General features: G+C 43.9%; 1 protein-coding gene across 1 annotated transcript in view; it reads left to right on the top strand.

Moving 5' to 3' along the window:
• Positions 1-14,000, top strand: part of LOC126413132 (lutropin-choriogonadotropic hormone receptor-like) — a 932,298-nt gene that overhangs the window by 43,779 nt on the left and 874,519 nt on the right. The window lies entirely within an intron of this gene.

Below are 14,000 nucleotides of genomic sequence, written 5' to 3'. Positions count from 1 at the left end.
CAGCCATCGTCTGTACTGGCGCAAAAGCGTGGCAAACTACGATGTCACCCTCCGGCTCGGCGACCCTTGAAATAGGAAGGTATCGACACACACGGAAAAAAAGGCCACGGCTCAGAAGTTCATGTGAGGTGTAAGGTTGGTTAATGATACCACATTGGCACCAAATGCCACCAAATCCACCGCGGACGTGTCAAATAATGGTAATGTCGTCACAGCCCCTGTTACCAACATTTCACTCTTCTGCGATGGAGGTCAGGACTGCGACGCCCGGCACTGAAAACACAGTTCTGGATGTCAGAGGGAAACGTTTCAGACATACCGCCGACCAGAGTCTGGGCCCTAGATCCTTGCAGACAGGCAACACTTGACACCCCTCCGATACCGCGCAGCTACTAGCATGTGCAAGAATAGCAGTGTAGGCTTCCAGCAATCGCCCAGGACTCTCATCATACTTTTTCTCTGTACAGGTGTATTTTTAAAGTGCTCCAAAGCCAGCCTATGGCCCCGAAAGTGTCCCCAACTGAGGAGTCAGGGATCAAATGGCTCTGAGCAGTATGGGACTTAACATCTGAGGTCATCAGTCCACTAGACTTAAAACTATGTAAACCTGACTTACCTAAGGACATCACACACATCCATGACCGAGGCGAGATTCAAACCTGCGACCGTAGCAGCCGCGTGGTTCCGGACTGAAGCGCCTATAAAAGCTCGGCCACAGCGGCTGGCCTTACTGGGATCCTTCGCCGTTTTATTCACGCATGTGCCATTGTCACATCCCACCGTGATCACGCAACAGGGTATGGGGGGGGGGGGGGGCGGAGATCTGAAAAAAGCAAATAAGCACCATTTTCTGCATTTGATGGCATTCAAATGTTATGCAATGGTTGGAAACGGTCCTAGTGGTCCCACACTGGGAATCAGACCAAAAACCGCAGTCACGCTGCACTCCAAAGTGATGCGACTACGTCCAGTGGGGCTGATGCCCTACGTCTTCCTTATACAGGGTGTTACAAAAAGGTACGGCCAAACTTTCAGGAAACATTCCTCACACACAAATAAACAAAAGGTGTTGTGTGAACATGTGTCCGGAAACGCTTGATTTCCATGTTACAGCTCATTTTAGTTTCGTCCACCTACGCTCAGTGGAGCACGTTATCATGATTTCATACGGGATACTCTACCTGTGCTGTTAGAACATGTGCCTTTACAAGTACGACACAACATGTGGTTCATGCACGATGGAGCTCCTGCACATTTCAGTCGAAGTGTTCGTACGCTTCTCAACAACGGATTCGGTGACCGATGGATTGGTAGAGGAGGACCAATTCCATGGCACCCACGCTCTCCAGACCTCAACCCTCTTGACTTTCATTTATGGGGGCATTTGAAAGCTCTTGTCTACGCAACCCCGGTACCAAATGTAGAGACTCTTCGTGCTCGTGCTGTGGACGGCTGTGATACAATACGCCATTCTCCAGGGCTGCATCAGCGCATCAGGGATTCCATGCGACGGAGAGTGGGTGCATGTATCCTCGCTAACGGAGGACATTTTGAACATTTCCTATAACAAAGTGTTTGAAGTCACGCTGGTACGTTCTGTTGCTGTGTGTTTCCATTCCATGATTAATGTGGTTTGAAGAGAAGTAATAAAATAGGCTCTAACATGGAAAGTAAGCGTTTCCGTACACATGTCCACATAACATAGTCTTTCTTTGTGTGTGAGGAATGTTTCCTGAAAGTTTGACCGTACCTTTTTATAACACCCTGTATAATCGTCCCGCTCAGTGTTGGCAGTGTCATAATTTGCCAACAACGTCGTACTGTAGCTTATCTTACTGCAAACTGTCATTCTCGACCGCGGAATTTGTACGAATCTGTGCCCCAAAGAAAGTGATGGTTTCATTGATGCCCCCTACGCCACCTCCTAAGGCCTTATCGTGCCGATTCTGAGCAGCGATGAGTCTGAAATGTTTTCCTTGGCCACCCGTGAAAAAATCGCGTGATTTCAATGCCGAACGTCGCGATTCTGACCTCCATCGCATTGGCGTCAAAAGGAAGGAAGCTGAGACGACCTTCCCATTGCGTGACACGTCCACGGTGGCGATGGGCGGAATTGTGCGAAATGTGGTGTCAATGAGACATCATTAACCCACCTTACACATCACATGCACTTCCGAGCTCTGGCTTTTCTTTCACATTTGTCGACACCTTGTTGTTTGAAGCGTCGCTGAGCCGGAAGGTGAAGTCATAGGTCGCAGCGCTTTTGCACCGTTACACAGGAAAAAAATGGTTCAAATGGCTCTGTGCACTATGGGACTTAACATCTGAGGCCATCCGTCCCCGAGAACTTAGAACTACTTAAACCTAACTAACCTAAGGACTACACACACATCCATGCCCGAGGCAGGATTCGAACCTGCGACCGTAGCTGTCGCACTGTTCCAGACTGAAGCGCCTAGAATCGCTCGGCTACTCCGGCCGGCGTTACACAGGGAAGTTGTAGGGACCTTCGTGTAGCGTAACTTTACGCTAGCACAGGAAAGGTTCATTTAATGAAAGGAATAGGCCACAATTCTCAAATTAATTACTATAATTAAATATAGAAATCTCCAAACCAAATTCAAGCTGACAAGTAAATGACTTTAGAATTAAGTTCTGCAATAGTTCAACACAGGATCATTAAGAAACATTAAACAAACGCAACTACAAATGCATCAAGAGATAATGGTTATAATTGGAGGCGTATACTTAAGGCAGGATTACACAGCTTTGCTTTCATTACACGTGAACTGCCGCTCTTGGTACGAGAGCCCTTTTACTCTCCAACAATCAACAGGCCCAGCTCGCCCGTCTCCTCAGGCAGGTCGTTGTACACACGGGAGAGAACACAAAGTAACAAGGCAAGCTTCTAAAACACACAAACAGATGGTGTCAATTCAACCAGCCTCAAAAACATGTTCATACGTGCTTCAGAAAATACAGGCTAGACGATAATCACAATTTAAACTACGGCTTGGAAAACTTCAAGCAACCAGTTGGTCCCGCAAATAAAATGTAAAAAAATGTTAACCACACTTGATAAACCATCAAAACACGCGCATTTCACTACTAAGGAAACCGTTCAGGACTGGCAGTTGGCAATACCCATAGCACAGATTGAAGTAGCTGACGATAATTACGAATGAGGCAACAAGAGGCAGCAATCACGGCCGGCCGCGGTGGTCGAGCGGTTCTAGACGCTACAGTCCGGAACCGCGCGACTGCTGCGGTTGCAGGTTCGAATCCTGCCTCGGGCATGGATGTGTGTGATGTCCTTAGGTTAGTTAGGTTTAAGTAGTTCTAAGTTCTAGGGGACTGATGACCTCAGAAGTTAAGTCCCATAGTGGTCAGAGCCATTTGAACCATTTTGAATATTAAATCACGTTGTTACCACAGTTCATGGGCTGAAATTTTGCTTGAGGGATTGCTGATTGCTCTCCTGCCGTTGTTTATGTCACTTCTCTGCCAGGGCAGCGGAAGGAGCATAATATGCAACCAGTCAGTTAACTGACAAGACTCTGACTGACTGATTTCAAACAGGAACACTATATTTCTTGGTGAAAGAGTTTCGTTGCCACTAATTTATTGGATAAGTGACATTCATCAGTTTACTAGACGTGCAAATAACCTCTTTCTAAGCACATGTGAATCATTATGGAAGGATTCCGTCTTAGCTTTTCAGACAAGCAAATGTGGTGTTGCAGTACACATTTTGATGCGTCTTCTTACGCTCCTTTTGCTTTTCATTCCGCTTTTGCTTGTCAGCAAAGCTGTGACTACGTTTAAAGTGAATCTGTAACGACAAGAAAGGCAACAGCAGGAAATGAATGTTTTCAAGATGTACTAACAGTTAAATTTAGGAACAACTTGATATTGCAATAACGCAGAAAAAGGAAAGTAATAGAAGTATTAGGAAGGACTAGTAAGTCGGGCAGTTTTCCACTTTGAACAGCGGCGGCAGTGAACTCGAAAGAAACGGCGGAGACAAAACTGAAACGAGATTAGCCGTCAAATGCACAGGGCGAAATTGCATGCTAACAAGAAAGAAGACTCCGACCATCAAGTAAAGGGACACCTGCTATCATTAACGCGGGCTAGGTCGTCATCTACACAGCCCTTTGCCGACAGCAGAGGACGCTTTCTCTACTGCCACTTCTCACCGAGTTCCATAAGAGCGCCTGAAATTTTCTCTTTAATTAATTTTGAACAGCTGCCGCAGGTTTCTCCCGCTAGACTGCCCCGCCAATCAGCGCTAATGGCTTTCTTCTCATTCCCTTTCTTTGCAAAGTAAAGCAGTCGCTCCGTTGCAGGAAAAGGAGCTGTCGGGAGTTGATGAAACTCGATAGCCCACTTTGAGGACGGCAACTTGCAATTTTTAGGAGGCCACAGTCTTTTTATCGTGTTACACTTACAAGTCCTAAGCGGCAGATAGCGTTTTAGAAACAATATAACCACTGCGAAGATTGGTACGTACGGCACATCAAGCGACTGAATGCTTAGTATATTAAATGTATTCGGAATTATGAATATGAACAATCATCAGCTGTAGAATGGAATGACGAAAACGAAAATTTGTGCGAGACCGGGACTCGAATCCGGATTTTCCGTTTATTGCGAGCTGTCGACTTACTATTTGGCTATCCGTGCACGATTCACAGACCCAAGCTTCCATATGTCGTCCACCCTGCGTCTACAACTGTGGTCGTACATCCTGTACAGATGAGACATTTTACTCAAAGGTCGCTTGGCCGGTGTCGGTGGATAAATACTATATTTCAGTGCCTCTGTTACTCTCAATTACGATGCACACATGTCCAAAGGAACTTTGCACCAAAACTGAGAATAACATAGGCTCAACAAGTGGCTAGGTCTACCCCCTATTAGTTTGTATCTGTTTTCAGTCTGTCACTTCCAAATGCGCTTCTACTAACCCTTCAGTGCAGTGCGGATCCCGCTAAAGGGCAAACATTAATATGTCTGGTAACAAATATTAATAAAATGCGTATCAAAGAGGACTTTCCAACTCTGAAAATTCGTACAAACTTATTCATACGACTTACAAACTAAGTCTTAGTGTCACCTTGGAGAAAAACAGATTAAGTCTTTACTGTTTGGTAAGACGTCAGGGATTTTGTAAATTTACGCATTCCACGTAAGTGAATGAGCGGAGGTGCGCCAATTGCATGACGCCCATGTTCACTGGACCTGACACCTCTTACTTTTTGTTTTAGAGAATCATCAAGCGTACCTTGTTTGTTCCTCCCTTGCAAGCTCAAAGCTATCATCTACCTCGCACGCCTAACACGCCGCAGCAAGTTTGGCAAGAAATCGATGGTATGTGTGCCACATAATCAGTGAACCTGATTAGGTCTGTGGTAAAATATCTGGATGTATTCTTCTATAAAAGGACGACAAAACCATATCTGTAGTTAAATGAACAAATAGAGATGAGTTTTCAGTTGTAAAGACGTCTTTGATACACCTTTCATATGTGATCGTCCTGATTCGTTCGTTACGTTCGGATTAGGTTATGACGATTAGAGGATAGGTAGAAAGCTGTCATGGTATTGGCGCATTCATTAAGTGTGCAGAAATTGACATTCTACGATCACAAAACACATACATGTTACACACCTGATCTGGTTTACTTGGGGTGATTTTCTTCGTTTGTATCATGTGGGGTAATAATTCGGAACATTCGAACGAACATTTTTTCGATGTAATGACACATGTAAAATTTTTAGTCTGAAAATCGTCTAGTATACATGGTGTTACAGAATGACGTTTTAAAAATCTGGGAGCGTTAGAGGATGCAATTTTGAACATTTCGATATGGGAGTCTACAGTCTCAAATGTGAAATTAATTTTATACAGCACTACGCACTTTCTACGCATTCGGTAAGCAGAATGAAACACCAGGATAATGTAATTTTGAAAATGTTTATTGACAGTACAGTACAATCAAATACTGGAAAACTGTGGCTTCACTACTTAACAATAAATGTTCAATGTTACGACCATCGACCTCGATACACATTGTGCAACAACATACCATGTTTTGTCTGATTCCCTGTAAGATCGGATATTTGGAATTTTGTGGTAGGGTCTTATGCAGGGCCGGCCAAACGCTGCACAGTGTGCAGACGTGCGGAAGTGCTGCACATGTGCGACAGCGAGCGACATCTGTTGTTAGACATATGTCCTAAATGAACGGTGGCGGCTCCACTTCCATGTTTATGTGGTACAAGCAAGAGCGCAACATACCCAGTCTCGTTTACCCCTGGTAACCGTAACATTAACAGAGAAGTACTGAGAAATGGCAGGTACTGTGAAAAAGCAAAGGACGGGAGATCTATGTTCTCAGTCGTTTAAAAATTACTGGGAACTGCAATTCTTTTTTGTAGCCGTTGGTGAAAACACAGTGTTTGCTATGCCGCCGAATAATAGGCGGCCAGCGTAACTTTTCAAGACACTACAATACATATCACGAAGACGAGTGTAGTGTACTCAACAGTGAAGAACGGCAAGCAAAATTAAATGTCCTTAAGAAAATGGGTGAGACACATCAACTCGATTATCATTTCTCATGACCAGTGATAAACGTGTTTGGATTTATTCCTTTCATAATTAAAAATTGTTTACTCACTGTGCATTATTGCCTCATTCTGCTCCATATTACATTATTATCAGGAAAGTTGGTCATTAAACCGATTGTTCCAATGTATACTTACATTTATGATTTTTTTTTTTAAATTTGTGAAGGGGTACGCTCAGCTGAAGTCGATAAAACGTAACATTCATCTAATTGTCGGTTATTATTCAGATTTCAGACGGAACTGATGAAAGATGTATCAATAATGGTATTGAAATAGCAGGTGATCATCGAGAGGTCTGCGGTTATCATTCTGTTCAGAGGTCAGTGAGACAGAAATTATGTGGCAGTAACTGGGGGCACCGAGAACTAGTTATAGGAAACCTTGCATTAGTTTAATGTTATTTGAAATCATGAATAAGGTTCGTTGGAAGTCGCAAAGTGCTCTCTTTCTTAAATACTAGATCAAAAACATTACGCATATTTACGTGCCGTCAGTCAAGCTGCCTTAATAAAAACCCACGGTTGTTAACTATATTACTTATCTTTCTGGGTTAAACTGTTAACATAAAAGTAGACGTCTCAATGAGTAGACTGTGACAGTATTTCCCATGGTTGGCTTGCAAGCTGTGGAAAGAGCACTAGAATGCGCCGGTACAGAGTATCCCAGCAAGTGGATAAAGCGACATCTGTGCGTAGAAACATGCACTACATGAACGCTGACGGCTGCGGCGTGCACGCTGTGACCCGGAAGTTGCACATGTGCAGGAGCACCGCACGCGTGCAGAATTTCTGGCCGGGCCTGGTCTTATGGGACCAAACTGCTGAGATCATCGGGTCCTAAGCTTCAACACTAATAAGCTAACTTAAGCTGACTTACGCTAAGGACAACGCATACATCCATGCCCGAGGGAGGACTCGAACCTCCGACGGGGGTAGCCGCACGGACCGTGACAATGCGCCCGAGACCACGCGCCTACCCCTCGCGGCTCTGTAAAATTACGCGCTCCCCTCTGATGGAATCAAATGCTTGAAGCTGTGCTCAATAAGCGCTGGTCCTGTGCCTACTAGTGTTGAGTACACAAAGACTTTACATAAGACCAGAAGAAAAGGTCAAGAGGGGTGAAGTCAGGGAAGCGCACACGCCAAGGGACTGGGCAAGACTCTTTCCTGAAATTGAGAGATACACCCTGACCCCGACAATCATAGTGCGCTGTAGCACCATCGATTTGAAACCACAGACTACTGCGCAGTTGTAAGAGAACGTCCTCTAGAAGTTCAGAGAATCCATTGTCTAGAAGGTTCAAATACCACGATCCCTTCAAACCATCTGGTAAGATGTGTGGTTCAATAAGGTGATTTCCAAAAATTCCAGTCCAGATGTTCTCTAAGAATATCGCCTAATAACTTCTGGTACAAGTACAGTTTGAGTTTTCAGCAACAGTGGTGGCTGTAGAAACGTTATTTCATATTTACATCTATATGTTCCTTATATCAAAACGTTCAAAACTTGTAGAACATTTTGTAACAGCTCTATATACGACATCTACCGACCAACCGTTCGTCACCGGATTTTATTAGGCTGGTGTTTACAATTTATGTATCTTTACATAGTGTATGGTATTGACACTATGGATCTGCACAGACGGGAAAGTTTTCTGTATTATCAATTGTCGACAGACGTATAGTTAATAGCTTGAGACGTACGTGAAGAGTCGAAAATTTTCGCGATTCATGGGCCATTATGTAATGTGATACTGAAGTGCTAACAGTAAGAGCAAATAATTTGTAAGACGTTAGAACAACGGAACACTTATTCCACCCAGAAGTATTTTAAATGTTTAATACACGAAATACCTTCCCATGGTTGGCTTGCAAGCTGTGGAAAGAGCATTGGAATGCGCCGGTACAGAGTATCCCAGCAATGTTTTGGTAATCATTAATAACATTATAATTATCACAGCAATTAATTAGCTTTCGTGCTACCATAGTTACGCCTGACGGTCGAGCATATGTAAACTGAGTATGATGGTTTAGTAGCAGTTATGCGGTTCATATAATGATTTTGTTTTGATTTCAATCACGATCTCTCTAAGTTTCAGTCGTTTGTGCCCTTGCCGGAGAATTCCAGCATCCATCGTGTGTGTGTGTGTGTGTGAATGTATGTGTGTGTGTGTGTGTGTGTGTGTGTGTGTGTGTGTGTGTTTGCGTGTGTGCTGCGTGCGTGCGTGCTTGGGTGCGTTTCAGGATGGGAGGAGTGGAAGCTGCATTTAGCTTTAATGCGTGTACTGTGAACCACATCATATACGTTGCAGTTAATCGTGAAAAAACGTAATTTGGATGATTCTATAGCTTTGTTTAAATGTACAGTCATGTTATGAACATAAATTTTCTTGTAAATATCAGCATCGTCTTATTGCAAATAATCTCTTAATAACTAGGTGGAGCAGACATCTACAGTGAACACGCTATTTTTAACCGTACGGTAACATGATAAAGCCATCAGCTGACATATAGGGCAATCAGCGTAGAGAAAGGTTTCATGGAGTGGAAGCGATGCATCTACAGACAATGACTTTTTAGAACCTCACGCATTTGCGATCGCGCCAGAAAATTTGGGGCTTTGGAATTAAGTCTAAATTGTAACTGTTTAAGCGTTTCTCTACATATGTACCAACAGATGTACCTAGTACTTGCCCAAGACCAAGAAGCCAGGTTGGTACTGTTCCTACACAACCTAAGAAACGATAAACGGAAAATATGAAACATTATTTCCTGCTGCGGAATACAATTGTATAATAGATTCCCTAAGGATATTATTAGATTAATAGACACAGCTTATTTAAAATGCAATAAAAATGTACCTTTGGAACAATACATTCCGTATAATGGATGATTACTTACTTGAGTGCGAGGTCGCAAGTTCAGTCTTTAGTAAGGATCATTTGAAAGTGTTGTGTTAACAATGACAGGAAAGATATTATGACTCACCATATGCATCAAGAGGGCGACAGAAAATGAATGTCCGGAGGGTGCAGAGGTCAATCATCAGTGGCATGTATGAATTGCACTTCACAAAATGGACATTGTCGACATTCAAGAAGTTTTCAAAACGAACCATTAACTTGCACCATGAACACCAAATGTAAAATTGCACGCCACAGTGATCACAAAGGTTCGCACTATCAAGATCGAAGACGAAATCCTTGGGAGTCACAAACAGGGTAGGACGATCAGCTAGGCATCCAATCTTAAAGAATGTATGCAGAATCACATTGATGTAAAGGGTGATGAGAATTGATGGAATATGATGGCATGCAACTGAATCTGACACAATCTGTCGTGGAGCTTGTAGTGATACTGGCTATCCCTTTAAGCGTAGCTGGACATAGTGCGATGATGTTTTATAGAAACGGAAAAAAATAAACATGCAGAGGCATGATTTGTACACCGGGTCCAGATGATATGAGTTGCAATGTTGTACACTTTTCAGGAGGAATAGTTTGCTCTAAGGCAGCATGATTTTTATACACAGACCAGCAATCAAGCAAAAATGGCTCTGAGCACTATGGGACTTAACATCTTAGGTCATCAGTCCCCTAGAACTTAGGACTACTTAGGCCTAACTAACCTAAGGACATCACACAACACCCAGCCATCACGAGGCAGAGAAAATCCCTGACCCCGCCGGGAATCGAACCCGGGAACCCGGGCGTGGGAAGCGAGAACGCTACCGCACGACCACGAGATGCGGGCAGCAATCAAGCGAAAGCAAGTTATTTTAACCAGCTATTGGCCAAATCAAGTGCTCATACCATAGTTGTAGTTCACTTATGCCCATTTTCTCATTATTGCTTGTTGCAACGTTTATATTCCCTACTGACCTTGCAAGGTCACTTACACGAAAAAGAATCGTAGGGGCAGAGGACCCCCAACGTCTCGCATCACAGTAAATAAATTTCCAACGATTTTACATCCACATTAACAGTCGGTATAATTGTATACGAATGCGTTAAGACATACAACTCTCATCCCCCTTCCAATTGCATTTCCTCTTAAAATTGTGATTGGTCGGGGTTTAAAACAGATTCCTTATTGAAGGAAAAGTTTGTTTATTTCGTCTTCATATTCCACAGTTTTCTGTGCATCATCAAGTTGAAGTTTTGTTTGAAATTTCGTTATCTTAAGTATTACATTTCTGGAGCGTAGCTTGGAGTTATGCAACCATCCACTGCTTCCTTTGAAATAACCGTAATCTATGTCGCGCGCAATTTGATGTGCAAAACGTAGTAGGTCACTATCATGCAAATCCTGAAAATTGTATCGAATATCCTTGAAACGCGCAAACATCAGTTTTTGTAACAAGTGCGTCTTGTTCTCTCTTGAATATCCGTAATTTTTCGTATGCACTACGCAGTTATATAACTGTAGACGTATTCTAAATCTATTCATAACTGTTTTTTCTATGCTGCGGCTGTTCTTCCTTGTACGTAATTATGCTTAGTACCCCCTCTTGAACAACGATTGTCCTTTACTACGTGTCAGCGGAGACGGTTTTTGTGGCTCTCTGTCCAACAGGGATCACGAACTACATGGCTCGGCACCTGTTTCATTATCACTTTCACTTGTTAAGCACCTGTCGGCATCATTGTAGTCCTTGTGTACATTATCCACACAGTCGAGCGTATATGACACCACACATCCCACTGACTGATATTGCAGAAACACTAATATTTCATCTGCCACTTCTTCCTCACTCTGCGAAGTTCCTTGTGTTCATTTCTGACGAAATGCCATCTAAATAAAATGCAATGTTTGCTAGGTTTCTTGTTGCCATTGCTCTACTTTGTATCAACACTATTAGCACTGTAGCATTGTCGAGAGCTACTCGTTGACTAAGTAGTTCAACTCCATAGTAGTTCAACTCCATAGTAGTTCAACTCCATAGCAGTTCAACTCTGTAGTAGTTCAACGCTGTAGTAGTTGAACTCCATAGCAGTTCAACTCTGTAGTAGTTCAACTCCATAGCAGTTCAACTCTGTAGTAGTTCAACTCCATAGTAGTTCAACGCCGTAGTCTAATGCTGTGTTCATTATTGGATACTTCCAGTCCCGCTCCCAGTTGCCATCAGCTAACAATGTGTGGGCGTCGGATGCTGTAAACATGATTGGCCTTTTGCGGCCTCGCTCTCGAGGGGTTCCTTGTTAAATAAGACAAACTAGAGATTTGGTAAAAATGTAAATACACGTAAATAACAACAATGACTTCTTCTATGTCTCAACACCCTTTCGCACATAATTTTTCTTTCTTTTCTGTTATGGAACACCTTACTGCAAAACTCTCCTCTTTCTGATCGCATTGCACTCACTACGGAGAGATGCTGACTCCGCTTTTCAAGCAAACAAATCCGATGTAGTGGTACGCAATATAGATACCAAACGTCGTCGTCATAGTCCTGATGTCCACAGGTAGTGTGTGGAGTGTAGCATTGTGAAATATGCGACTAATTGCATACTAATTGACTACATCTGCTGGATGGTAAGTTCCTAAGTTTGGAAGAAAAAGCGTACAATCGATAGCCATGTTCGTAAACACACATTTTTAACTCGAACAAAGCACCAGGTGGTGGACGTTTCGGCAGTTTGCACGTCGTCAGGACCCTAGCCGCCGGCCGGCGTGCCGCGGCCTTTATGGGCTGGGAACCTGCTGGCTGCTGGCCGTGATAGGTTTACGATCGGCTGCGTCCGCCCTTCTGTTCCGATAACGGCCTCTGAGATCACCATCCGCTCTGTACCTCATGGACCCTTCGGTAGGCCGGGCCTGCAAGCTAACACCCTCATCTGTAATAAACCGGCTCTCGTGCGGTTCAACGCCCTGCTAATCAAATCGCCTAATATGAGGCATCGTGCCAAAGATCGTGTATCGTGAATACTAAAATTCATGAGACTACAAGTATATTACCTTGTTGTATCACCTCTCCCTACCCTCACATCACCCACCTACATTTATCGTGCCACAAATGCCTGCAACTTTCTTAGTAGTAACAATCAAACATATAAAATGTTTTAATATAATCATGTTAATTTCTTTACATCTGTGGTTAGTATTGGTCGAGCACAATATAGTTGCAACTGGAAGGAGAGCGCTTCAGTTAGCTTATCGGGAGTGTTTATCGTGATACCCCACGAGGTTCCGCTTGATACTATGCGTATATGCACTCGCCAATGTACACGATGCTTATAATAAAACTTTCCCTATTTAACAAGTATAGCATTGGAACAAATAACCGTTCGAGCACCAAACTTGCTAGCATTAATGTCCAGAGTATGGGGTGCATGATTTCCATGCGTCACAGCGCCGCCATCCAGTTATAACTATGACCACCAGGTGCTGTGATTCCGTGCAGAATGGCCGCGCGGTTTGAGGCGTGCTGTCACGGGCTGCGCGGCCATTCCCGCCGGAGGTTCGAGTCCTCCGTCGAGCATGGGTGTGTGTGTGTGTTGTTCTTAGCATAAGTTAGTTTAACTTAGTTTAAGTAGTGTGTGAGTCTAAAAGCCGATGACCTCAGCAGTTTGGTCCCTTAGGAATTAACACACATTTGAACATTTTTCGGTGCTGTGATATCGTGACGCATCGTCTCACGCACGTGACCAGTCGCAGTGCACCTGTTGACGTTCAGGGCGAAAGGAGCATGGCATTATTGGTGAAACTCTATTATCAAAACACCAGTAATGCTGTAGCTGCATTCCGAGATTATCGCTGGCTGAAAAGATTACGGGAGGGTCCTCTTTCTCCACCTACTGGGTGGAGTATGATGAAGACGTTCGAATCAATTGGAGAACTGGGCGTCGCTCCGGGAGGAGGCGACGACCGGTTGCACCACAGGTGGTTGATGGAATCGCTGTTGCTATGGCAGATAACGCTGCGCGCAATTCCCGATCGTCAGGCAGTGCGCGTGCTGTGTCACATCAGTTGAACATCCCGTGGTTCACTGTACGGAAGGTGATTCGAAACATTCTCAAATGGTATCCGTACAAGATCCATATCGTACAGCAGCTTGCACCACAGAATCTCGTAGGGACTGAAGATGACGAGGGCTGGCCCTGAACCATCCTATGGACAGACGAAGCTCATTTTTCTCTGAACACACAGAAATACCGAACGTGGAGATCCTCATCCCCAGTCACTGTGAATAAAGTTCGTCCGCCTGGTGAACGTGCCACCGTATAGTGTGGCTTCACGGCTACGGTAATCATCGACCCATTCTTTTCTGAACATTTTGGCGCTCAAGGATCAAATACGTGCAGTGTGATTGGCCAGCGTTACTACAATATGCTTCGCCAGCAGATTATACCCACCATACAGGAGA

This window comes from Schistocerca serialis, chromosome 7, assembly GCF_023864345.2.
Source record: "Schistocerca serialis cubense isolate TAMUIC-IGC-003099 chromosome 7, iqSchSeri2.2, whole genome shotgun sequence".
NCBI lineage: Eukaryota > Metazoa > Arthropoda > Insecta > Orthoptera > Acrididae > Schistocerca > Schistocerca serialis.
Note: the sequence above shows the minus strand (reverse complement) of the source record. Positions and strands in the feature narration are given on the sequence as shown.